General features: G+C 37.2%; 1 long non-coding RNA gene across 1 annotated transcript; it reads left to right on the top strand.

Moving 5' to 3' along the window:
* Positions 1 to 22,116, top strand: LOC308352769. Its single transcript, XR_013967683.1, has 3 exons — positions 1 to 295; positions 8,466 to 8,560; positions 21,374 to 22,116. It is a non-coding gene; the product is annotated as an uncharacterized lncRNA (long non-coding RNA).
* The last annotated feature ends 3,340 nt before the right edge of the window (positions 22,117 to 25,456 follow it).

The following is a 25,456-nucleotide window of genomic DNA, read 5'->3' as shown; positions in this document are numbered from 1 at the left end:
GATTCTGGGAAATGTAGTTCCAGCGTAGCCCAGTGGGTTGCGAATCGCTGCACGGTCTGCGCTCAGACCGCAAGTAATTTTCACCTGAGTCAGGTTGGTGTTGCTCCCACTGACCTCAGTCTCTTCTCTCCTCCCCTCTCGCTCCTGGCTGTGTGATCTGACCGAGGTTATCTAACTTTCCTGAGTCTCGTTCCTCACGCAAAACAGAGATAAGAAGAGTAGCTACTGCTAAAAGATTACTGTGAGAACTGAGACAAATAAGGAGCGGGGTGTTTGCCACAGTGTCAGGCACCAGGTAAGTGCTAAATAAATGTTAGATACTGCAGGCAGACCTGGCTTTATTGCCCTTTGCTTCATTACACTTTGCGGGTATTGCGTGTTCTTAACAAATTGAAGGTTTGGGGCAACCCGGCCTGGAGCGCCTCTCCCGGCGCCATTTTTCCAACAGCATTGGCTCATTTGTGTCTCCCTGTCGCAGTTTGTAGTTCTCGCAATCTTTTAAACTTTTTCCATTTTCAGTGATTTTTTTTTTTTTTAGACATAAACCTATTGCGCACTTAATAGACTACAGGATAGTGTAAACATAGCTTTTATATGCACTGGGAAACCAAAATAATTCATTTGACCCCATTTATTTAAAGTGGTCGTCTGGAACTCAATTTGCAGTATCTTGGAGTTATGCCTGTATTATTTATACCATAGGTCGCAGTCCAGATGAGTGTAATATAACTGTAAAGGTTATACTAAATCTGCATCAAAGAACAGTTATATTTGCGGCCTTAAGAATTTAATACCTAGAGAGAAGATTCAGACTACCTAAAAAGAACAATCATTAGCTGACTGATTTTGTAACACAAGCTCTTTTTTTTAAAAAAAAAACTTAAAAAAATTATTTGAGTACAGTTGACACACAATGTTACATTAGTTTCAGGAGTACAAGGTAGTGACTCAACATTTCTATACATTGTGCTGTGCTCACCCCAAGTGTGTGTAGGTACCATCTGTCATCATGCAAGGATATTACAATACCATAGACCATATTCTATAAATGTACCTTTAATCTCATGATTTATCCATTCCATAAGTGCAAGTCTGTATCTCCTACTCCCCTTCACCCATTTCTCTCTTCCCCTGACCTCCTCCCTTTGGCAACCATCAGCTTGTCTTCTGCATTTATAGGTCTGATTCTACTTTTTGTTTGTAAAAGCAACTTTTGAAAGCCAATAGAAACTAAAGGAAAAATATCTTCAATGTGCTGAGGGAAAACAACTGTCAACCTAGAACTCCATATCCACAAAACTATCAAGAATAAAGGCAAAATACATTTCATGCGTAAGAGATCTACCACAAAGAAATAGTTTAATAGAAATTCCAAAATATGTATTTTAGGTGGAAGGAAAATAATTCTAGAAAGAGAGATTGAAATGTAAAAACAAATAGTAATGAAAGATATAATGTGACTAAATCTAAATATTAACTCTTTTAAAAATAATATTCATACTAATACTTTTAGTAACTGATTCCTTCTGATACACTTTTCCCACTGAGCAAGACTTGCCAGGGTTTTTGTAGTTGGTTAGAGTCTTTGCTGTAGCAAACAAATAACATCTATCTGTCTTGTTTTATTTGGGCCTCCCTCTTACATTGAAAAATTTAGAAATTTGGAAATCTTAAATTTGGAAAAGGTTCCCAACTGACACCTAAATTTGATGCTATGACAAGCAGATTCTATACTGAATAAAAGTCAAATTAATTATGCTCCCTCTAGTACAAATGTAGTGTCTAAATTAAGAAAAGATTCTATGTCTCAGTATTCTTTTAACCATTACAGTTTTTCAAGGACTAGACTTTTAGAATTTATGCAGATATGACTATAGCAGAGACTGCTAGGTTTCTTCTGGTATATATTCTTCCCTTCTTTGGTAGAGACAGAATTCCTTACTTTTAATTGGTCCCATAGCCACCCAGCATAGAGACTCCATTTCCTAATCTCCCTGGTAGCTAGCTGTAGCTCTGAGATTAAGTTATGACCAATGAAATATATTAAAAGGTAATGTGAGCAATTTCCAGGATGTATAGAATCACTGTACTCCAGACAGCCTGCCTCACACACTTTTTAAAGGTTAGGCTGTGGATGTGGTGGTGAGTCATTTCTCCACTGAGAAGGAGGAGCCCACCCTGGGGAAGGCAGAGGAAAGGAAACTTAGTCTCTGACACTGCAGAGCACCTCATCACCCTGGGCTGTTATGCTTTTTTAAGACATTGCTATTTTGTATCTCATGCTAGATTTAGTACATTGTAAATTTCTGTATACATTCTGTCCATTGTATAGATAATTTCAAGTAATAGAAAGAATAACAGAGAATGATTTGGGTTTTTTTTTCTTTGCTTTAATTTTAATAAAACTGTAAGAATTCTCAGAACCAAGACAACTAACATATCTAATCACTTAATTTTAATGAAGAGAATTTTGACAAAAAAGCTCTTTCCTTAGTCTATGCAAAATTACTTAGTAGACTGTATAAAACTAAGCTTTTTAAAATATTGGGGAATATGATTACACAGTATTTAAGCCTCATTTTCATGAAACTCTAAATAATTCTTTCACATCTTTTAGTAATTCATTTGGGATTACAGTATTTGAGCCACATACGTTAAGTTTCATGTTTCATATATAAATTATTTATATTCTTTCTTCTCTTAAAGTGGTGACTAAGAAAGATTTACAATAAGAAAATACTAACCTTAGAGATTTAAAGAATCAGTCACCAAATATCTGAAAATACCTATTTTTATGGCATTAACTTGATAAGACTAAGTGCTTATATTTTAAAAATTATATAATGTATCAGAATTAAGTGTGTTTGTATTAACCATTTTATATTACGCTTTTATCTATTTTTTAAGTTTTTATTTTAATTCAAGTGTAGTTAACACAGTGTTATATTAGCTTCAGGTGTGCACAATAGTGATTGAGCAATTCCATACATCACCAAGTGCTCATCACAAGTGCACTCCTTAATCCCCATCACCTGTTTCCCTCATCCTTCCACCTCCCTTTCCCTTTGGTAACCATGAGTTGATTCTCTATAGTTACACGTCTGTTTCTTGGTTTGTCTCTCCCTCTCTCTCTTTTTCTTTTCTCCTTTGTTTTGTTTCTTAAATTCCACACATGAGTGAAATCAGGTAGTATTTGTCTTTCTCTGACTCACCTACTTCACTTAGCATTATACTCTCTAGCTCTATCCATGTTGTCATAAATGGCAGGCTTTCATTCTTTTTTATGGCTGAATAAAATTCCATCATACACTCATACACACACACACACATACTCTCTCTCTGTCACACACATGCACACTACTTTTTTATCCATCCATCTATTGATGGACACTTGGGCTGCTTCCATAATTTGGTTATTGCAAATAATCTGCTGTAAACACAAGGGTGCATGCATCCTTTTGAATTAATATTTTTGTAGTTTGGGATAAATACCCGCTAATGTGATTACTGGATCAAAGGGTAGTTCTATTTGTAATTTTTTGAGGAACCCCCATACTGTTTTTTGTTTTTTTTTTTAAAGATTTTTGATTTATTTGACAGGGAGAGATCACAAGTAGGCAGAGAAGCAGGCAGAGAGAGAGGGGGAAGCAGGCTCCCTGCTGAGCAGAGAACAGGGAAGTGGGGCTCCATCCCAGGACCCTGAGATCATGACCTGAGCCGAAGGCAGAGGCTTAACCCACTGAGCCACCCAGGCGCACCCCCACCCCATACTGTTTTCTACAATGACTGCATCAGTTTGTATTCCCAGCAGTGCACAAGGGTTCCTTTTTCTCCACATCCTTACCAATATTTGTTGTTTCCTGTGTATTTTACTTTAGCCATTCTGACAGGTGTAAGGTGATATCTCATTAGTTTTTTTTTTTTTAAGATTATTTATTTATTTATTTGACAGAGAGAGAAATCACAAGTAGGCAGAAGTAGGCAGAGAGGCAGGCAGATAGAGAGGGAGAAGCAGGCTCCCTGCTGAGCAGAGAGCCCGATGTGGGGCTCCATCCCAGGACTCTGGGATCATGACCTGAGCCAAAGGCAGAGGCTTAACCCACTGAGCTACCCAGGCGCCCCAAGTGATATCTCATTAGTTTTGATTTGATTTCCCAGATAATTAATGATGTTGAGCATCTTTTCATGTGTTTGTTGATCACGTACATGTCTTCTTTGGAGAAACGTCTGTTAATGTCTTCCGCCCATTTTTCAGTTGGGTTATTTGTTTTTTGGGTGTTGAGTCATATCATTTCTTTATATATTTTGATACTAACCTTTTATTGGAAATGTTGTTTGCAAATATCTTCTCCCATTCAGTAGAGTATCTTTTAGTATTATTGATTGTTTCCTTTGCTATGCAGAAGTTTTTATTTTGATGAAGTCCCAACAGTTCATTTTTGCTTTTGTTTCCCTTGCCACAGGAGACTTATCTAGAAAAAAGTTGTACAGCCGATGTCAGAGACGTTATTGCCTGTGCTCGCCTCTAGAATTTTTGTGTTTTCAGGTCTCACATTTAGGTCTTCAATGCATTTTTTAATTTGTTTTGATGCACAGTGTAAGACAGTGGTCCAGTTTCATTCTTTTGCATGTCCAGTTTTTCCAATACTATTTATCGAAGAGATTGTCTTTTCCCCACTAGATATTATTTTCTGCTGTGTCAAAGATTAATTGACCATATAACTGTGGTTTTATTTCTGGGTTTTCTATTCTATTCTGTTGGTCTATGTGTCTGTTTTTGTGCCAGCACCGTATTGTTTTGATTATTACAGTTTTGTAATATAACTTGAAGTCTGAAATTGTAATACCTCCAGGTTTTTTCTTCTCTTTCAAAATTGCTTTGGCTATTTGGGGTCTTCTGTGGCTCCTTATAAATTTTAGGATTGTTTTTTCTAGTACTATGAAAACACTGTTGGTATTTTGATAACTGTTAAATGTGCAGATTGCTTTGGATAGAATAGATATTTTAACAGTATTTGTTCTCCCAATTTATGAGCATGGAATGTCTTTCCATTTGTCTGTGACATCTTCAGTTTCTTTCATCAGTATTACATAGTTTTCAGAGTACAGGTCTTTCACCTATTTCATTAAGTTTATTCCTAGCTACTTTATTATTTTTGGTGAAACTACAATTAGAATTGTTTTCTTAATTTCTCTTTCTGCTCCTTCATTTTAGTATATAGAAATGCAACAGATTTCCGTACATTAACTTTTTTTTTACCCTAACACTTTACTGAATTCATTGATCAGTTCTAGGAGCTTTTTAGTGGAGTCATCTTTTCTGTTGTTGCTTTTAAGATATTTTTTTCTTTATCACTACTTTTTTTCCATTTTAATTCTATGTGCCCTGGCATGGATCTCCTTAAGTTGAATTTTTTTTTGAGGGGAGTGTGGATCTCATGCCTCCTGGATCTGGATATCTGTTTTCTTCCTCAGATTCAGGAAGTTTTCAGCTGTTATTTCCTCAAGTAAAATTTCTGCCCCCTTTTCTCTTCTTCCTTTGAGATCCCCATAATGCAAATGTTATTACACTTGACTGAGTTCCCTAACACTATTCTCAATTTCCATATTTTTTCCCTCTCACTTGCTCAGGTTGGTTACTTTCCATTACTCTGCCTGCCAGGTCATTAATTCATTTCTCCGCTTCAACTAACCTACTATTTATTGCATCGAGTGTATTTTTAATTTCATTTATTGTGTTCTTCATCTCTGAGTCATTCTTTTTTATCTTTTTGTTAAGGATCTCACAGATGTCCTTTACTCTTTTCTCATGTCCCAAGAGTATCTTAATGATCATTACTTTAAATTCTCTGTTAGGGGCGCCTGGGTGGCTCAGTGGGTTAAGCCCCTGCCTTCGGCTCAGGTCATGATCTCATGGTCCTGGGAAGGAGGCCTCCCCCTCCCCACCTGCCTCTCTGCCTACTTGTGATCTCTGTCTGTCAAATAAATAAATAAAATCTTCAAAAAATTCTCTGTTAGGCATATTGCTTCTATCCATTTTGCTTAGTCCCTTGCTGTGGTTTGGTTCTGTTCTTTCATTTAGGACATACATCTCTGTCTGTTCACTTTTTCTAACTCTCTGTGTCTGTTTCTCCATGTTAGGGAAGTCAGCTGTCTCCTGCTCTTAAAGGTAATGGCCTTATGAAGAAGAGATCCTGAAATGCCCTGCAGTGCAGTGTCCTCCCTTCCCTAGGAACTGGTGCTTCAGGGAGTAGCTCCTGTGTGGGTTGTGTGTGCCTTGTGTTCTTGCCTCATTTCCCTCCAGTTCAGTTGTCTGCGAGTGGCTCTCTTTGCCTGTTGTGGGCAGTGTTTGGTCCCTGGCAGGTGTAGGGTATGTTTTAACAAGGTTCACGCTGGTCTCCTTGTTAACTGAGACCTGGAGCCGCTACTGTCAGGACTGGCCAGCCTAAGAGGATCTGCAAAGGTGTGTGCCTGGCTCCCACACTTTTAACAAGGTGCTCCTCTGGCTTCTGCAAAGCCTGGCACTGTTGCGGCAGCTGCCAAGACCTAGCACCTGCAAAAGGCACTGGTCAGGAGACAGTGCTGGCAAGGTTTATGTTGTTCTTCTAGGGGAGGGGCCCTGCAGCAGTGGGACTGATGCAAAAGTGACTGGGAAGGGCAGATGTGCTGTAAAGCAGGTGAGGGCAGGGCAGGGCTTGCAAGCAAGTTAGGTCATGAGTGTGGGTTCAGTGCTGGTTCCCACAGATGACCACCTGTTTATGTGGCAGGGCTCTGAGGGAAATGGCACCAGTCATTCCTTTATTCCTGGAGGTCTCCTGCTGATCTGCTCAGATTGCTTGTAGAGCTGTGTCTTTCAGGGCAGGGACTCAGTTTACTCATGCCCTCAGGGCCCTGCCAGAGCCAAACACACTGATTTTAAGAATTCCAGACTTTAAGTCCCACTGTTTGTAAGAAGTCAGGAAATCCATCCCCTCTTGCTTTCACAGCCAGTTGTTATGGGGGTTTGTCTTCCCCTGTGTGGGTCCCCCCACTGTGACTATCTATTTCTTGCCCTTCTCTGTATTCCTGGTTCCCTCCTGTAATGGCTACAGTTCTCCTTAGGTCTCAGATCATATTTCCCTGTTTCCTAACTTTTTCAGTGTGGCCTCTTCTCTCCTTTTAGTTGTGGAGTTCATTCTTCCAGTCTTTGGGTCTTTTTCTGGGATACTTAAGCTATGTTGATGAGGGAACAGAAGGCAAGCTGAGGACAAAGCAGAAGCTGACACCCTGCAACAACCCCCCCCCCCCAGTTTCCCCCCTTATGTTAAATACCTTGCTAGAGGGGAAAAACAACCTTAACCTGACAGTGGAAAGGCCTCAAGGCCTCCCTTATCTTGTAGGTCCTCTTTAGCATATGAAAGTTCTATTAAAACCTCCCTTTTGGGGCACCTGGGTGGCTCAGGTCTGGATCTCTGGGATCCAGCCCTGCAGGATCTAGTGGGCTCTCTGCTCAGCAGGGAGCCTGCTTCCCCTGGTGGGGGGGGGGGGGCGTCTGCTTGTGATCTCTGTCTCTCTGTCTCTCTGCTAATAAATAAATAAAATCTTTAAAAAACAAAACAAGGGGCTCCTGGGTGGCTCAGTGGGTTAAGGCCTCTGCCTTCAGCTTGGGTCATGATCCCAGGGTCCTGGCATTGAGCCCCTGCTTCCTCCTCTCTCTGTCTGCCTCTCTGCCTACTTGTGATCTCTGTCAAATAAATAAAATCTTTTAAGAAAATAAATAAACAAATAAAAAAAACCCAAAACAAAACAACCCTCTTTTTTTCCTTACCTCTCCCAACCCCATCATATCTAACCTGCCACTCCTTACAACCCCTGGGCAGCAGCTCTTTCTGCCCTTGGGTCCTGTCCACGTGCTTTATTTAATAAACAACATTTTGCACCAAAGATGTGTCAAGAATTCTTTCTTGGTCTTCAGCTCCGGACTCCACCCTACCAACCCGCACTTATATTCTAAAAGTTTATCAGTGTGGTGTTACCTACTTGTATCCATGGGAGGAGGCAAGCTTAGGGTCCTACTACTCTACAGTCTTCTTCCCAGAACCCTATTTGTTAGTCATGTTTTGAGTGCAGGATTAGATTTGTGCTTTATGTTAGTTTTCAATATTTTATATATAATAAATCAACTCTGAAGAATAGAAAATGTCAACATCTTCATTTTCATAAGTAGAATATGGGTGTACAGATACTTTAACAAAAATGCTTTTGCTTCTTTTCGAACATAAATTTTCCCTTGAAATCATATTATGAGTAACACTTTAGAACATTATCCCTAAAATGTGATGATGAAATGAAAGTTTTCCAATTAGTTCTGCTTTGGATGAAAGTCTAAAGTGTAATTATGGCGGATATAAGTCTATAGTGTAATTAATGTTGGATATACGTTTATAATGTAATCATGAAATAATCATTGAATTTCTCTGTTACAGAATATCCTAAGCCAACAAGGGATAATAATCCTAGCATATTCGGTGGTGAAAATAATGGTGATTGATATTATGAAGTGCACGGAAAAACATGAATGGTAAGAATAATTTCATCTAAAATATGGTAAAAATAACATTTAGTTTTCTGTTTAAATACTATGGTTTATTAGTTTAAAAATATGGAAAATATAAGAAAATTACTTATGATATCACTATTTAGAGATCTATCAGTAATATTTTGATATATTTCTCTTCTGTTATTCTAAACATATAAGCTTAATATATACCTATAATTTTATTATAGTACATTTGTATTATATTCATACTTTGCTAGTCTAAGCACTTTCATATATTTTAAATAGGGTTTTTAATAACCGTATTTTATTTCATGGGATTTTTGTAATTATTATTTTGGAGGCATTTAGGAAACAGTTATCTCTCAAATACTGTTAGCAGGAAGCAAGTTGAAAATCGCAACTGAAACATCATTTATTCATCCAATGTCTTACTCATCTTTTTTTCCTAAAGTATAGGGCAATAGTCCTGTGATATTTTGACCCTATTGATGAAGATAATGGTATTGTTCCATTTGCCCCACTCCCTTGCAAATAATATGTAAAGATGCCTCCAAACACCAGATAACTATATAGAACATTTTGGCACTTAAATTGTGATGATACCGAAAACTCTGTACCTTAAAGAAACAGGTGCAGACAGGCTTGTAAACACATCATTACAATTGGGGAAGTGATGCTGGTGTAGGTAAATATAATAGATTTGGAAGGCACTTATTATTCCTTATGAAACATATGCATTACCACTCTCCACATCAATGATAATGTTAGGGATCTGTAAGAATTATGTTCTTTTTCTGGTTTGTTTTGTTTATGTTTTCTTTTGCTTTTCTGGGTCACAGGTCTATAACCTTTTAAGGTATTTAATTAATTTTTAAAATCTTTAGTTTCTACTCTGTGAAACAGATTGGGAGAATGTACTGTACTCTAATGTCATTTAAGTAATTAAAATATAATTTTTTTACTTAATTGAAGATTAGACCACTATTGAAAAAGTCAAACAGATGCCAAATCTGTTTTTGTGACTTACTCATCTACCTAATAACACCAATTTTAGCCCAAGATCCCAGACTTTAGGAAAACACTGTACATTTCTATACATTTCCTTCTCTGGGTTTGACAACAGTTTATGCATGTGAAAGAGAATTACTCCTTTTAACACTGATACTGATTTAACACTGGTACTTATCTTTTATTCTGGCAAAGCAGTAAACATGTAAGATTGTTCAGTATATCAATGATATAGCAAATACATATTTTATCATAATTTGTTTATACCAAAAACCTTTGTTTTGTAATACATAATTTATAGTGACACTACTTACCAATTTTTTAAATGTAGAATGTTCTTGCTTTTTAATTCCTGCATAATCTACCTGATTTTAGCATTTGCAAAATGAATAGAACTGGGATAGTGTTCTCCAGGATGATTAGACATTCTGAAAATCTTATCGCTCCTTCCATTCTAAGAAAACATGAAATTTTAATGAGCAAGCTGTTCTATACCATCAGAAAGTATTACTGTGTATGTTTTACACATTTTTAAGTAAAAAAAAAAAATCATGCCAATTCCCTCTGTAAGCTTTGCTTGACTAAATAGAAGTATATTTTTTAGTTACTTTTAATTATACATATGGCACCAAAGACCAAATACTTACATAGTATAAATATTTACTCATTGACCGAAGTGGTTTTTACTGCTACAGCACCTCTCAGTTTACCATAGACTATACGTTCAGTTAGTCATACCTTGGCATCTGGTGGGTTGTGCCAGGTGTCTAGTAAGAAGGAGGAATGAGAGAAGCGACAGGTACAAAATATAGCCATACTGATGGGACTGACAAAGCCCACATGCTACTACCACATGCTACTACCTCAGCTTCTCACATAGGAGTTTAGGGCAGTAGCAACACGTTGTTCCAGATTTACAGAGGATAACTTTAGGGCATTTGGGGGCATGCCTGTCTGTGATTAGAGATTGTCTTTAGAGGAATCTGTCACCAAAAAGAGAGTGAGATTTCCATTCCTCAGCCTAAGGTTCAATATTAGGAGGACTCCATATCCTCAGAGAAAACTGTCAGAAGAAATATAGGCAACCAATGCTAAGTGGGAGTCCTAGATTGGTAATTTAGGTAGTTATTAGAAGAGAAACTAGGAGACTAACCCGTGACCAAAGGCAATACAATTTATAGTGAGAGCATATGGAGGTTTAAGTCCTGGCTCTCAGGTTCAGATAAGAGGCTATGATTTAAACTTTCTTTAGAGTGGGACACCTGGGTGGCAGTCAGTTCAGCATCTGACTCTTGGTTTTGGCTCTGATGGGGTCCTCAGGGTTGTGATTTCAGGGTTGTGAGATTGAGTTCTGTGTCAGGCTCACGCTAGTGCGGTCTGCTTACGACTGTCTTTCCCTCTCCCTTTGCCCCTCCTCCCCATGCTCTCATTCCCTAAAATAAGTAAATAAATATTAAAAAGATTAAAAAAACTATTTTTAGTATTTTATGAAACAGAATAATAGTACCTATATCAGAAAATTGTTTTGAGGATTAAATGAGATAATTACTATGTAGTAAGTTTTTTAGCTTTGTATCTGGAATGGACCAGGCATTAAAGAAAAAAATAAATATTAGCAGTAATTATTGTGGCAAGATCATCACTTCTGTCTTTTCTCTCTCGATTCCCTTCTCCCTCTGCTTCATTGAGGTATCCAGGACCTTTCCTGTTTATTTCACAGCGTGAGGGGAAGTGGCATTGCTGGGCCAAGAGTAAAAGCCTTGCCATTGGATGTTTAAAAGTCTTGGGCTGAATAATTAGGTAAAATGCTCAGGAAGGGAGGAAAAGAGAAGGAAAATTTGAAATATCAAGAGAAAAGACCAAGGTATTTCCTTTTATTTAATAGGTGAGGAGACACCAGCAGTAAAGGTTATAAGGAGAGATTATGGATGTTAAACATCAGAATTCCCAGTGTCAGAATAGCATGCTTCCTCCAAGCAAACCATGAAAACACTTTCTAGATCTTACAAACCTCTTCACACATATGCAGTAACATTTTTGGCATGACTCCTATGGTACAAATGTTAGTGGGTCTGGCTTCTTCTCTGAACATATTTCACTGAGACCTTGAAAGAGAAGGAGCCCTTGTAATGACTGAATGAAAACTTCCCACCAGCCATGTGTGAAGGCTTAGAATCCATTTTATTTTTTAAAAGGATTAAAAATGGCTATATCCTGTACACTGGAGTTTGTGAATTGTGATTCACATGCTCTGCATTGTAATGATTAGCCCCCATGTGGAAGTAAGGACTCAGAGATTAGGGATAGTATAAGGGTTCTGAAGGTTTTTACTGAAGTCCACTATCTAGAGCTGGAGCTAAATGAATCCTGTGTGGGTCAGGCAATATCTGACTTTGGGAGTTAGTATAAGGTTAAGACCACAAGCAAAGACACACTGACCAACCTATGGGGGGTAAGAAAATTGCTGCCTGAGGTGATTTTTCTTAAGAATTTGTAACATGTGCTTTAAGGAGCTCTGTTAACTTTACAGAATGAGAATCTTTGCTTAGTTCTAAACTTTTACAAAAAAAAATTAAATAATATTTGACAATAATATCAGTTTCGTTTTCAAGGATGATTTTGTACTGTAGTTATCATCATTAAAATCAATCCAAATAAGGGGCACCTGCGTGGCTCAGTCGGTTAAGTGTTTGCCTTCAGCTCAGGTCATGATCTCAGAGTCCTGGGATCGAGCCCCGCATTGGACTCCCTGCTCAGTGGGAGCCTGCTTCTCCCTCACCCTCTCCCTTTCCCCCTGCACATGCTGGCACTCTCTCTCTCTCTCTTTCTCTCTCTCTCAAATAGATAAATAAAATCTTTTGGAAAAAAATAAAAAAGAATGACCTTTAAAAAATTAACTCAAATTAATACAACTACCATTTTTACTTGGAAATACATATCAGGTGTCCTAACCTCCATAAAAGTCAAATTTCTACAATTTCCATTCCCATCAGTGGCTTTGAATGGCTTTAAGGAACACAAAATAGAACTAGATCTTGTATAACACATAGTTTTATTTTATTACTGGATTAATCACAAGTTGAGGACTTCTCCAAGGAGACAGAAACAAGGAAGACAGAGAAAAGGAGATTGAAACTAGAACTAGAGCCTGACTTTCACTCCCAAAGCATGGGTTCCTCTAAGTGTAAATGCCGTAAGTGCTGCAGGCAGGTGACTGGACCAGGAGCGCGAGATAGAAATCCTTAGCCTCCTTAATTAAGGCGAGGACGCTGGAAAGTGGATAAATTGGTCTCATTTAGTAGCTCCCCTGACTCCTGGGAGGAGGAAATACATATCTCCTCCAGAAGACCGCTAATAAAGTTGACCTCTAGGCCTATGATCAAAGAGCACCGAATACACAAGAACAAATTTGACCATGAATGAGAGTCAGCAGGAAACAGGGATTAATTTCAGAGCACCAAGAACTTTAGCTACTGGAATTGTAGGAGAGGCAAAACTTTGCCTTTGCCTTCTTGGGGTTTTCAGTGGGGCCTGAGAATTTAATTGCCACAAGTCACATTAATAGAAGAAAAGTCTACAGATAAAAGTTTTACATGACATAAGGCAAGGAAGATCCAGAGAAGTGACAAAACCTAAATACTTTTATAGTACAGACTGTCCTTGACGTGTAATGGTTTGGATTACAATTTCTTTAACTTTATCGTAGTGGAAAAGTGATAGGCAGTCAGTAGAAACTGTGTTTTGAATTTTGATCTTTTCCTAGGCTAGCAGTATGCTGTACTCTACTCTTTCCTGACTTGGGGCAGCAGCAGCTCCAGCCCCCAGTCAGCCTCCTGATCACAGGGGTAAACACCTGAATACTTCGAACTATTTTAAACCCATACAGCCATTCTGTTTTTCACTTTCAGTGCCGTATTCAATGAACTATATCAGATATTCAGCAGTTCATTATAAAATAGCTTTGTGTTCAATGGTTTTGCACAACTGTACGCTAATGTAAGTGTACTAAGCACATTGAGAATAGGCTAGGGTAAGCTGCGATGTTTGGTACATTAGGTGTATTAAATGAATTTGTGACCTAGAACATTTTCTAAATATGATAGTTTTATTAGGATATAACTGCGTTGTAATTAAAGGAAGATCTGTAGTTTGAACAAAGAGAGGCAATTGTAGAAAGGGAACTAAAATATATGGAGAGGCTAACGGGAGATAAGAATTATTTTAGCAAATTCTGCTTATACAGAATTCTCTAGATTCTGGAATCCCCATCAGAGAATGTTTCTTTTCTCCTGGTATAAAGAGGCATCTTTTGAGTGAGAGTTTTATCTACTATTCCAAAAAGAAAAGAGGAGCATGTGCTTTTTGCATCTGCTGCTTTTTAAGTACCTTTAACTCGAAATAATCCTTATGTCAAAGTGGCGTACTTGGGGTGGCATATTCTGTCACTCTTCAGAATCATCGTATATAAAATAACCATATATGAGATGTTTAAATTCAAAAAAAATAGAAAGAAAAATTTCAAGAAACTATTCAAAATGATCAGGAAATTTGGAAGAACCAAAATAAGCTTTTAGAAAGAAAAATATAGTTACTGAAATAATATATTTTTATAATCAACGTATGGGGTTCCTGGGTGGCTCAGTTGATTAAGCATCTGCCTTCAGCTAAGGTCATGATCTCATTGTCCTGGGATTGAGCCCCACATTGGGCTTCCTGCTCAGTGGGGAGCCTGCTTCTCCCTCTCCATCTGCCCCTTCCACCTGCTTGTGTTTTCTCTTACTCTCTCCCAAATAAATAAATAAAATCTTTAAAAAAAAAAATCAATGTATAGTTGAACTGTAGATGAGACAAAACTGAAGAGAGACTGGTGAACTAGGAAATAGAGCTAAAGAAATAATATGGCACAAAGAAACAAGGGCATATTGAAAAAATAAAAACAAGATCAAGCTATTTTGAGAAAAGAAGGCCTGGCAGATATCTAGTTTGAGTCCCATAAGCACAGATACGTGAAATGAGAGAGGAAATATCTCAGGAAATGATGACTGTACTGTTTCTGTTCCTGCTGAAAGGAACAGTAAACAGTAACAAATACTCAAAAGACAAAATGGAAAAACAAAACAAAGTTTTAAAGATAATAGACACAAAAGACAGATCTCCTCAAAGGGATGTAACTTTGACTAACTGTTGTTTTCCAACAGCAATAATGGATATGATAGAGAAGAGAAAATATCTTTTAGGGGCTGTGAAAATAAGTATAAACCTAGTTTTTTGTTGTTAACCAAATTAATTTTGTTAGTGTTTAATTCTTTCTGCCTCAGTTTCCTGAGTGAATCCTTGTTCACATTTCTATTCTTAAATAATATTTTATGTATATAACTTACAAGTTATATATAATTTATATCATATACTATATTTATATAATATTATATATAATTTTTATTATTGGCAAGTGGAAATTTCTTCTTTTTGTTCACTTTTAGTTCTTTTTTGTCTAAATCCCTAGTTTTATTCTGCTTCCTACTATTTCCTGCCATAGACAAAGTCTAATATGTTTAATGCATCCCCTGTATCTAAATGTCTTTCAGTAAAATGGTAACTGATGGCAAGGATGTAACTCAAAGGCAACTCTTATCCATTGTTGGAATACATCTGAAATCATTTTATAAGATTAAACATTCATATACCAAATGATTGAGCAATGCTCTTTCTAATCTGCACCCATTCCCCACCCCCAAAATATTTCTGTATGTGACCACCAGTAGGCAAGGATATTCATAACAGTGCTATCAAAAATTTAAAAAGTTGGAAGCAATTCAATTGACCATTTTCAGGAGAATGAATATTCTAAGTAGTAAAAATGAGTTAACAATAGCCATAGATAACAATTTGTATGAGATTTAGAAAGAGTTGTTAGTGGAAAAAGTAAGTCAATGATGACAGCATATAGTGTAATAGAAAGCACATGTTGCCTAGATTTAATATTATATGTGATAAAGATAAAAAATATGACAAAGGAATGATAAATATAAAATTTTAGATAGTGGCTCTTTGGTTGGTAGTAGTAGAGGAGGGGATAGGAAGACACAGATAGAAACAAGGGGTGCTAGAAATGCTCTAGATCTTAATTTGGGTGGTGAGTTCAGGGAGAGATGTTATTTTGTTAGTAAGCTTCATAATTTATGTAAGTGGTATATATATAACAAATATATGTATATATGCATATCATACATATGTGAGAGAGAGAGATATATACACATACATACATATACACATATATACATACACACACACACACACACAATATTTGCCTTTGTCAAATAATACCTAATAACATTTTTAGGAATTTAATTTAAAAGTCAATTTATAATTTTTAAAAATTTTATTTATAGAATAAGCCCTTGTACTGAATGTAATTTTTTAATATGGCTTCATGGACCTTTGACCTTTATTAAAAAGGGTTTCATCTTCTGTTGATCAGCTTCTTTAAAGTGAATTGATAAATGGGTATTTTACCATCTCAGTCTATACATTATTTGTGAAAAGATAAGTGTTAAAACATTGGTATTTGGGTGAGAGTTTGTTCTGCTCCTCTCTGCTTAAGTAACTCTTAGCTGTATGTGCTGTAATGTATCATCTAGACAACCAAGTGGTTTTAAATGCTTTCAGGTTAATTTATATCTCCACTTTTTGCATAGAATATATTCCTTATATAGATAATTAAAATTTTATTTTGTATGGCTGAGCTTGATGAATACTGACTCAACTGCTTATTGCCTTGGAATGTATAGAATATTTAGGATGCCATGATTCTGATTTATCTTGTCCTGCTGGTGCAATGGAACCTAATTACATGTTGTGTCTTTTACTCTTTGCATGCTTCATACATGCTTTTGTAGAGTCACCAGACATGCAACATGTGCTCTGCCATTACTATTTAACTGGGATTTCACAAACAGTTTCTCTGAGCATACGAGTGAAAACAACCAAGTGCACTGTCTCCGGGACCATCTAGGGGAAGAGGTTTGGAAATAGGAAAAGATTATGCAAAATAAAGGTACCAGTAATGTACTAAAAAAGAGACGTGATCAGAAAGGAGAGGGTCATTGGAACTGGGTTTGGGGACTGCTAGCAAATGCACAATTTGAGAGTTGAGCTAGAGTTGAAGAGCATGTAAAATAACACTTGGTGAGTAAAAGAATCAGGGCCTTAGAGAGCCAGGCTACACCCTGAGCAAAGGGCAGGACAGTGTTGGCGACTCCGAAGTGATGAGCAGACTATAATTCTCAGAGAACAGGGAAGCAAGGAAAGCAGTTTTTCAAGCTGAAGGCTTCTATATTATTTCATTGCTTCTTACCTCATCTTTCTACTATCTCTCCTTAAAACAGATTGGTCTTTTATTTATTTTTTAAAGGCTTTGTTTATTTGACAGACAGAGATTACAAGTAGGCAGAGAGGCAGGCAAAGAGAGAAGAGGAAGCAGGCTCCCTGCTGAGCAGAGAGCCCGATGCGGGGCTTGATCCCAGGACCCTGAGATCATGACCTGAGCCGAAGGCAGAGGCTTAACCCACTGAGCCACCCAGGCGCCCCCAGATTGGTCTTTTAAAAAATACTCTCAGTCATGTCACTCCCTGTTAAAAATAATCACTGACCTTCCCCTTCAACATGGCAGACTTATTTTCTGGAGTTTGAACTCAAGAACCTTCTCACTATGATCCTAATAGTTCTTTGAATCATCATTCCTACTAATCTACTGTAAAACAATTTCATCACATAGATCTGTCTACTATGTTCAGTCTTCTTTGACTTGCATGCTGGTCTGCATGTGATTTTCCATGCCTACAACCAGTATGTTTCTACTGTTACATGTCTCCATGGTTTTACAGGTCTCCCCCCTCTGCCACATCACACCCTTTGCCACCTGTTCAAGACACGTAGCAAGTCCTCCTCCCTCCAAAATATTCCCTAAATCCCTGAGGGATTTTTTTTTTTTCTCTTGAAGTATCTTTAGAACCCAAAGAGTATAACACTAAGCTATTAATTGAAATGACAGAGAACTGAGAACATGGAAAGGGAAAAAAAAAGTCAAAAATAAAAGAGAGATCTTCAGGGCTGAAGAGTGTAAGTCATACCAACACTATCTACTACTTTACAAGTAACATGTTTAAAAAAATAATTGCTCTAGGATACATCATTCAAAAATTTCTGAATAGCATGAATGAAAAGCATATTCTAAAATTTTCTAGATATAAATCACTTGACAAATGGGCAAAAGTGATTAAAAAAATGCTCTACATCCAAAGGCTGTGGAAGAAGGCCTCAAAGTTCTCAGAGAAAATAACGTTCAACCTAGAATTCAAGACCTAGAAAGGTATCAACCAGTTGGGGAAGATAAATCATTAAATCATTCCCAATTATAAGTTAATAAGCCTAACCTAATCCTAGAGCCAGGAAATGCCTAGCATCATGCCCTGTTATCCAGTAAGTTGCCAGCCTCTAACTCCATTTTTCAAGTAATCTAACAATTTCATGCTCTCCCAAAACCACTGTTCTATTTACCAGTGATAGAGACTCTTCCACAGATAAACACATCTACACTGTCGATGGAACCGCTGTTGAAGCCAAGACTCTCTGGAGGCAGTGGAAAGAAACGTATCCTTCTAATACATCTTTCTGAAGCTGCCTCCCCTTTTACAAAGTGGTTTCATCTCTCCAGAAAAAGAATTCAAGCAAAATGATTTGAAACAGAATGATACAACCAAAGGCATGGGGAAGTTTAAGGGTTTTTGAAACTTAATAAATGATTTTGATCTTTTACATTTATTTTGCATGAACCAAGGTTCTCTGCTCAAGGAAGTTAAATATATTAAACAGTACAACAGATGTGATACACAAGAATGGGAAGCAGAGGATCCTGGGTGACACAGTTGGTCGAGCATCCAACTCTTGGTTTTGGCGCAGGTCATGATCTCGGGTTGTGAGATCTGGGCCTGCACTGGGCTCTCACACTCAGCACAGTCTTGAGATTCTCCCTCTCCCTCTCCCTCCCAGCATGCGGGTGTGTGCCTGCACTCTCACTCTCTTGTTCTCTCAGATAAATAAATAAATCTTTAAAAAAAGGAATGGGAACCATTGCCCACTCCTGAGAAATATATGTATATATTCATAACTCATATGCAAAAGCCAGATGTCATATCATTGAAGTTAAATGATGTCATCATTTTAACACCATTTTTTTCTTTTCTTTATTTCTCTAAGCAGCACTTCAGACAAACATAAAATTCCCTTCACCATAAAACCAATGGTCAAGTATGTTAATTCTTACAGTTATATAGATTACATAATTGGAATATTAATATGCTAAACTTTTCCTGTCTTCAAGTATTCCTTTCCTCCTTCAAACCTTTTACTGTAGTCTTATTATTCCTTATAGTAACTAGACAATCTCTTTTTTTTTCATATCAGAGCATTTTTTGAATGATTTCCAGACCTAATCATTTTTTTGAAAGGTGGGGAGGAAGGAATGGAGAATGACGTTGGGAATATAATACTGGCATTTGTGATAATGTTCCATTGTTCTGGAGTATTATTTTTAGTCATAGAAGAGAAAAACAAGCTATAACAACAACAGAAAAGATTTGACCATACACAGAAAAAAAATAAAAGTAGAGTATTTGTGAGTGTAAAAGCAATCTCATTTTAAACATGAGAAAAGAAAAAGAAAATAAATACTAACAGAAGAATTTCTGAGGAATAATTACTGTAATAAATTTGGGAACCATTGCCCTAACAAACTCAAGTGGTCAGAGACCACATTAAATATATATTTATATTATTTAAAATAAATAGTTTAATTCATACACCAAATAAAATATTAAAACTGCAAAAAGGAGAGGAATTATATATACCATTTTATGATTTACTATTTCTAGAACATATGCCCTAGACCCCCAACCTTTCTACAGTGCAGGTTTTCTAATCCTCTCTTTAAATTAAACCTTTGGGATTATTCAAGCATGACTGATACACTTAGATACTATCAGGCATTCAATACACACTATGTGCCTTTGATTTACCTGACAAGCGACAACAAGGCTGTATTGAGTTAAGCACAGACACTATCACTAAATGAATATTTGCAAGACCTGCCTGTGGTTATTGTCATACCAGAACAGAACTCTTGTTCAATATCCTGTCTGGGAAGCAACCTCTACCAGATGCTCCCAAAGAAGGGAAAAACCACCCATAATGCAGTTGGATGGATATGTAATTCTATATCCCTGAGGGAAAACACTTCATCTTGGCCCCAGGTGGTGAGCCATTCATACATACTCTGTTCGTATTCCTATGAGGCTTGGTCTTTTCAAATAACACACTTTTAAAGGACTTCTTTTAGTAGTACAAACTTTACCTTTGAAACACTAATAATGTATTAGTGATTTTATAAGTCACTGCTCTAGGAAATCTTAAGTAGGTCAAAATGTATTGCTTTTCCCCATTTTTCACAAATGTGATATGAAACATGTATCACCTTTCCCTATTTTATTCATATCTTCATATCATATATAAAATAATTTGATAAACCATGTAGTAGAAATAAAATGTATCTATGTGTAAATGAAGAGGCTGGATATACAACTGAGCAATGAATAGACATAAAAAAAAATAGTATAGAACTCTAACCCACAACTTTGTGGTAGCCAGCTTGGGAAGCCAAACAATAACTTCTGCAGCAACCAATCCAAAAAGTCAGACAATGCTGTGTAGCAGTCATTTTAAAATGATTGACATAGGGACGTCTGGGTGGCTCAGTCATTAAGCATCTGCCTTCGGCTCAGGTCATGATCCCAGAGTACCCGGATCGAGTCCTGCTTCCGGCTCACTGGTCAGCCAAGAGCCTGGTTCTTTCTCTCCCTCTGCTTCTCCCTCTGCTTGTATGCACTACTCTCTTTCTCTGTCAAATAAATACATAAAATAATAATAATAAAATGGTTGACTTAGCCAAAGAATGCCAGTTTCCCTCCCTCGCCCGTCTCCAATACAGGATCAACTTGAGAAAGCCAAATATGGTCTTCAAGCTAATCACAACATGCTCCACTCCTAGTTAGTCTACCTCCTGCTCCCCTATTCAACAACCCCTGATCGGAACTTACCTAAAGTTTTTTCCTTTTTCATGAGAAAGCTCACTCCCCTGACTGCCTTTAGGTATCTGTCAAATGTAAGTGATAGAGAGGCTGACTCCCTAGCTAGAGCAAGTTCTGAGTAAATAGCCTTTCTTTGTTCTCATTCGGGTGGTATTCATCTGTTTTCATAACAAGTTAATGTTATTAAGATGTGTACATGGATTTTTAAGATTTTAGGTTAATACTGGTTTTGAGGTGCACTTTAAACTCTTTAAAGTGCTTATTTCTGGGGAATATACTGGATGTTATGGGTGATTTTCATCTTTTACGATAAACACACACACACACACATATATATTTTTTATTTTATGCATTGGAGTAGAATTTTACACTGACTCCAAAATCACTTTAAATAATAAGAAAGTTTTGTTTCCATCAGAGAACTAGATTTTGTTTCATTTAAAGAGCTGAGACAAATCAGCCATACAGCGGAATTATCATAAAGTTCCTAGTGGGCATAAACATAAACAATAGTTTTACAGACATTATTAATTGGCTACTTAGTAACAAAATAAAATGTGTAAAACAAACAAAAACAGAGTTTACCTAAGCATATCCTCTACTACACTGGTGACTTTGAAAACTGAGTAGCTTCTTCCACGTCACTCAATTTACCTCTCCTTTTCTTTCTTCACTTTTTCCTTAGAAATCTCCTCCCAACTCCCGGCGACATGGAGATATGGCCACCTATGACATCTCCTTTGTCTACCCAGGGCATACCTGTTATGACACATGCCAACCGTCTTCTCCTTTAAGAAGGTCTGCCTGGGGAAGGAAGCATTACTAAAAGAGGCAGATTATAGGGTAGCAGTCTTGGGATTCAAGGCAAGCAAAAAAGGAGTAATGCTGTAAAACAGAGAGAAGAAAATAATCAAGAACTTAACCTGAAACACTTGTATGTCTAAAGTACAAGCAATGGTTTAGAACAGGGGAGAATAGATAAGAATGTGGCCGAGGGGATACGAAAGGAAGGCTAAAGATGGAAATGTCGCCAAAAGAGAAGGGAGGAAAGAGGGAGGAAAATACAGTTAGGAAGAAGAGATTACACGAATTACAGTCAACCACTTTATTTCCAAGACTGCAGTTCTAAAAAATTAAGATACGTGGGGGAGAAGTTTACAAACAGAATATCAGATTAAAAGATTCTATAGGAAAAAAGAAACGTGATTTTATTAAAATATTGTCTATAAAACAAGTATTTAGGGGCCTGGGTGGCTCAGTCAGTTAAGTATCTGCCTTCAGCTCAGGTCATGATTCCAGGGTCCTGGGATCGAGTCCCAGGATTGGACTCCTTATTCAGTGGAGAGCCTCCTTCCTCTCCCTCTCCTCCAGATTCATGCACTCTCTCTCTATCTCTGTCTCTCTTGTTCTCAAATAAATAAAATCTTTAAAAATAAAAATAAATAAAATATTTAAATACAAATATCAAACCACATTATGAATATTAAAACAAACTCTCCTTTGGAATAATTCAAAATTAAGCCTTCAATTTTACTTTAACAGTTTTACTTTGGAGTGATTTGTATTTTTGCCTCTAGACCAGTGCAAGTAGATTCTTACCACTCAATCTTTAAAAAGGAGATTTAGTTTCCAGTCACTAATATACAACATAGTTCCATCAGTATTTCCCATTAGACCTGATTTAATAAACTTTTCCTTAATGTGAAAAGATCCTGAAGACCCTGTTGCATATACTGGAGAAAAGGTTTGTTGGGGGATTTATTTACCTATTACTCATAGTAATTTCCAAGGTTGAGAAAATGCCATTTCGACACAAAAGGCCACAATAATGCCATATTATGAAAAGGGTGTTTTGGGAAAGAATGTGTCTTAGAATCATATATTTATGTGTTTGTATTTCATTTTTTTAAGATTTGATCACTTGAGATTTGTTTTTACATAGCATTTAGCAGGAGTACACATTCTTTTATTTCCCATGATTACAAGCAGCAGTAGATCACAATAAGAGGCTATTATAAGAATTTAATAGATTATATATTTCTGCTTAGCCAACAGTCATGCTTTATGATTCATATAAATTTAGATGTTACATTATATCTTTCTTGCACTTCACAATGTATACTGTTTTACAAATACCTCTTTGATATTTACAGTGTTACTAAGGTTTATTAATATTGGTTTCATATGAGGAACACTTAGAGTCTAAGAGTTTAAGTATTTTTATGGATCTAGGTAAATATTGTTTAAATCAGAACCTGTGTCTTCTAATTTCAAACTGATTATCATTTCCATTATACTGTTTATGTCTCACTGGAAGGGGACTTACATGGGCCTGGAATTATAGAATCTATAACTTCAATGAATGCTTGAAGCTTGTTACTTGCAGTCCTAGCAGTTGCAGAACATTCATCACTACTTAATATACTATAGAATACCTATTAGGAACTAGATACTACATTTAGTGTTTGCAGATATTCTCTCTAATGTTCACAGTAATCTTAAAAGGTAGCTGTGTTATCTCCATTTTTAGATAAGACAATTGAGATTCAAAGAGATTAAATAACATATCTGTGGTCACCCAGTTGACAGAAGTCATACCCATCTCTGTTCGAGTTTATGCTTCTTCCAAGACTTCCTGTTTCCTTAGAAGGAAAACAGCTCTTTATTTTTATGTCACTCTATTGTGAAGTCTTCTTACTTGGCTTCCCAAGGGCCTACCAGTTGGTTAATTAATGTAGACTGTCGATTTCTCTAGGCTATTTGTTGTATATATGCATTGTCTGGAAGAGAAACACAAGACACCTGGTAAACATAAACATTGCCAAGTGTGTTTAAAAAAAGGTAGCATTGCCAAAAGAAGAGATTAATAATAGAGAAAGCATTCTAGAGTTGAAGCTGAGGCAAAAGATAAAATATGGCAGGGAGAGATCTGGTAGCCATATATCTAGGGGCCTTCCTCTATGTATGGTTCTTTATATCAAAATCAGTCACTTCTTAGCAGTAAGTCCTAGGTCTCTTGACAGTAGTCTGCTAATAAAAACCTACCTCTAGTATGTTTCTGGCCCCAAACTGCAGAAACCACTCAGCACCGCCCTCTCCCCCATTAGTTACTCTGTGAATGCACACAGGAGGAGGGCGGAGGGAGGCAATGTTCTGGCCTTTGTGCTCCGAGGACAAACCTAACTTCCCAACTCTGTAAGAAGCTATTAAATATGTTTTCAAAGAGACACAAACTACAGAATACTGTTCTTATAGGTTGGAAAACAGATTCGAGCTTAGCCGTGAACTATCTTGGTCTTGGTGTAATGAAAATATTCCGAGTAGATGGTTCCCGTCTCAGTTGTCAATTGTTTTCTGAAGCCATCCTGTTCCAAAAATAGTTCTTTCTCCATGTTTTAGGTTTCTACAGTATTTCATAATTTTATTATGAAATTTATCAAGCCCTGTTGTCATGATTGGTTTCTGTGCCCTTCTCTGTTCATCTTTAGCCATTACATTAATGTTCTCCCTGACAGCAGCTCTACTGTATCTTATTGACTTTCCAGACTTAAGTGGGGCCATGACTTCAGGCTTTGTGGGAGGCAGTACTCTTAGAACATTCATATAGTCTCAATCCAGTTACAAACAATTCTAGCATTTTTAAAAAAGATTTTATTTATTTATTTGACAGAGATCACAAGTAGACAGACAGGCAGGCAGAGAGGAAGGGAAGCAGACTCCCTGCTGAGCAGAGAGCCCAATGTGGGGCTCGATCCCAGGACCCTGAGATCATGACCTGAGCCGAAGCAGAGGCTTTAACCCACTGAGCCACCCAGGTGCCCCCAATTCTAGCTTTTTTTATAACATTTTGAGAAGAGGTTATTATCCTGTAGTCTCATGTAAAATCTGATAAAAACTCCACTGTTGTTGAAAAATGCCTATCTTTAGTTGTATATAAGAAATCACATGAATACTAAAGCAATGGAGAAGAGGTCAGCACCATCTCTGACTCCCTTTTAGAGATCAGTAATTTGAACATTCTGCAAGCAAGAAAATGCTTTATCTTATTCAAGTTAAGTGACTCTGGACTGAAAAGTGTAAATTGCTTTGATTTTTGTCTAGAATCTTCCCATATCCTGGATCATGTTAGGCCCAAAACAACAGAGTGTGGACTGCTGGAAAATTCTTTTGTCATGATAACTGACACTCCAAACAGACTATGGGAAAAGAGCAGGATTGTGTATATTGTATCACACAAAAGGAAGGTTACCTAGGAAACACCAAGGCTACTACAGAGATAAGTGGCTCATGTAAAAGACAGGGTAGGAGAAAAAGCTGGTCAGCCACCAATAAGCAAAGAACAGTGCTGTTAGCTGTTTTGTTGGTTGGTTGGTTTTGGTTTTTATTTTGTTCTGTCTTCCTATTATTGTGTAGAATTGTATGTGTGAAACAGTGGTTGTGCAATCACTGCCTTTTCATTAGTGATTCCATCTCTCTCAGAATTACAGAATATTTAAGTTCAAAACCTGAACTAAATTCTTGTACATCAAGTAGAGTGAGCAAAAGAGATATTCTAAGCGGCTTTAAGAGTATAGAATGTCTCGGGGCACCTGGGTGGCTCAGTGGGTTAAAGCCTCTGCCTTTGGCTCAGGTCATGATTCCAGAGTCCTGGGATCAAGCCCCTCAACAGGCTCTCTGCTCAGCAGGGAGCCTGCTTCCCTTCCTCTCTCTCTGCCTGCCTCTCTGCCTACTCGTGATCTCTGTCAAATAAATAAATAAAATCTTAAAA

Source organism: Martes martes (genome assembly GCF_963455335.1).
Source record: "Martes martes genome assembly, chromosome: 11".
Taxonomy (NCBI): Eukaryota; Metazoa; Chordata; class Mammalia; order Carnivora; family Mustelidae; genus Martes; species Martes martes.
This window is presented reverse-complemented; position numbering and strand designations above follow the sequence as displayed.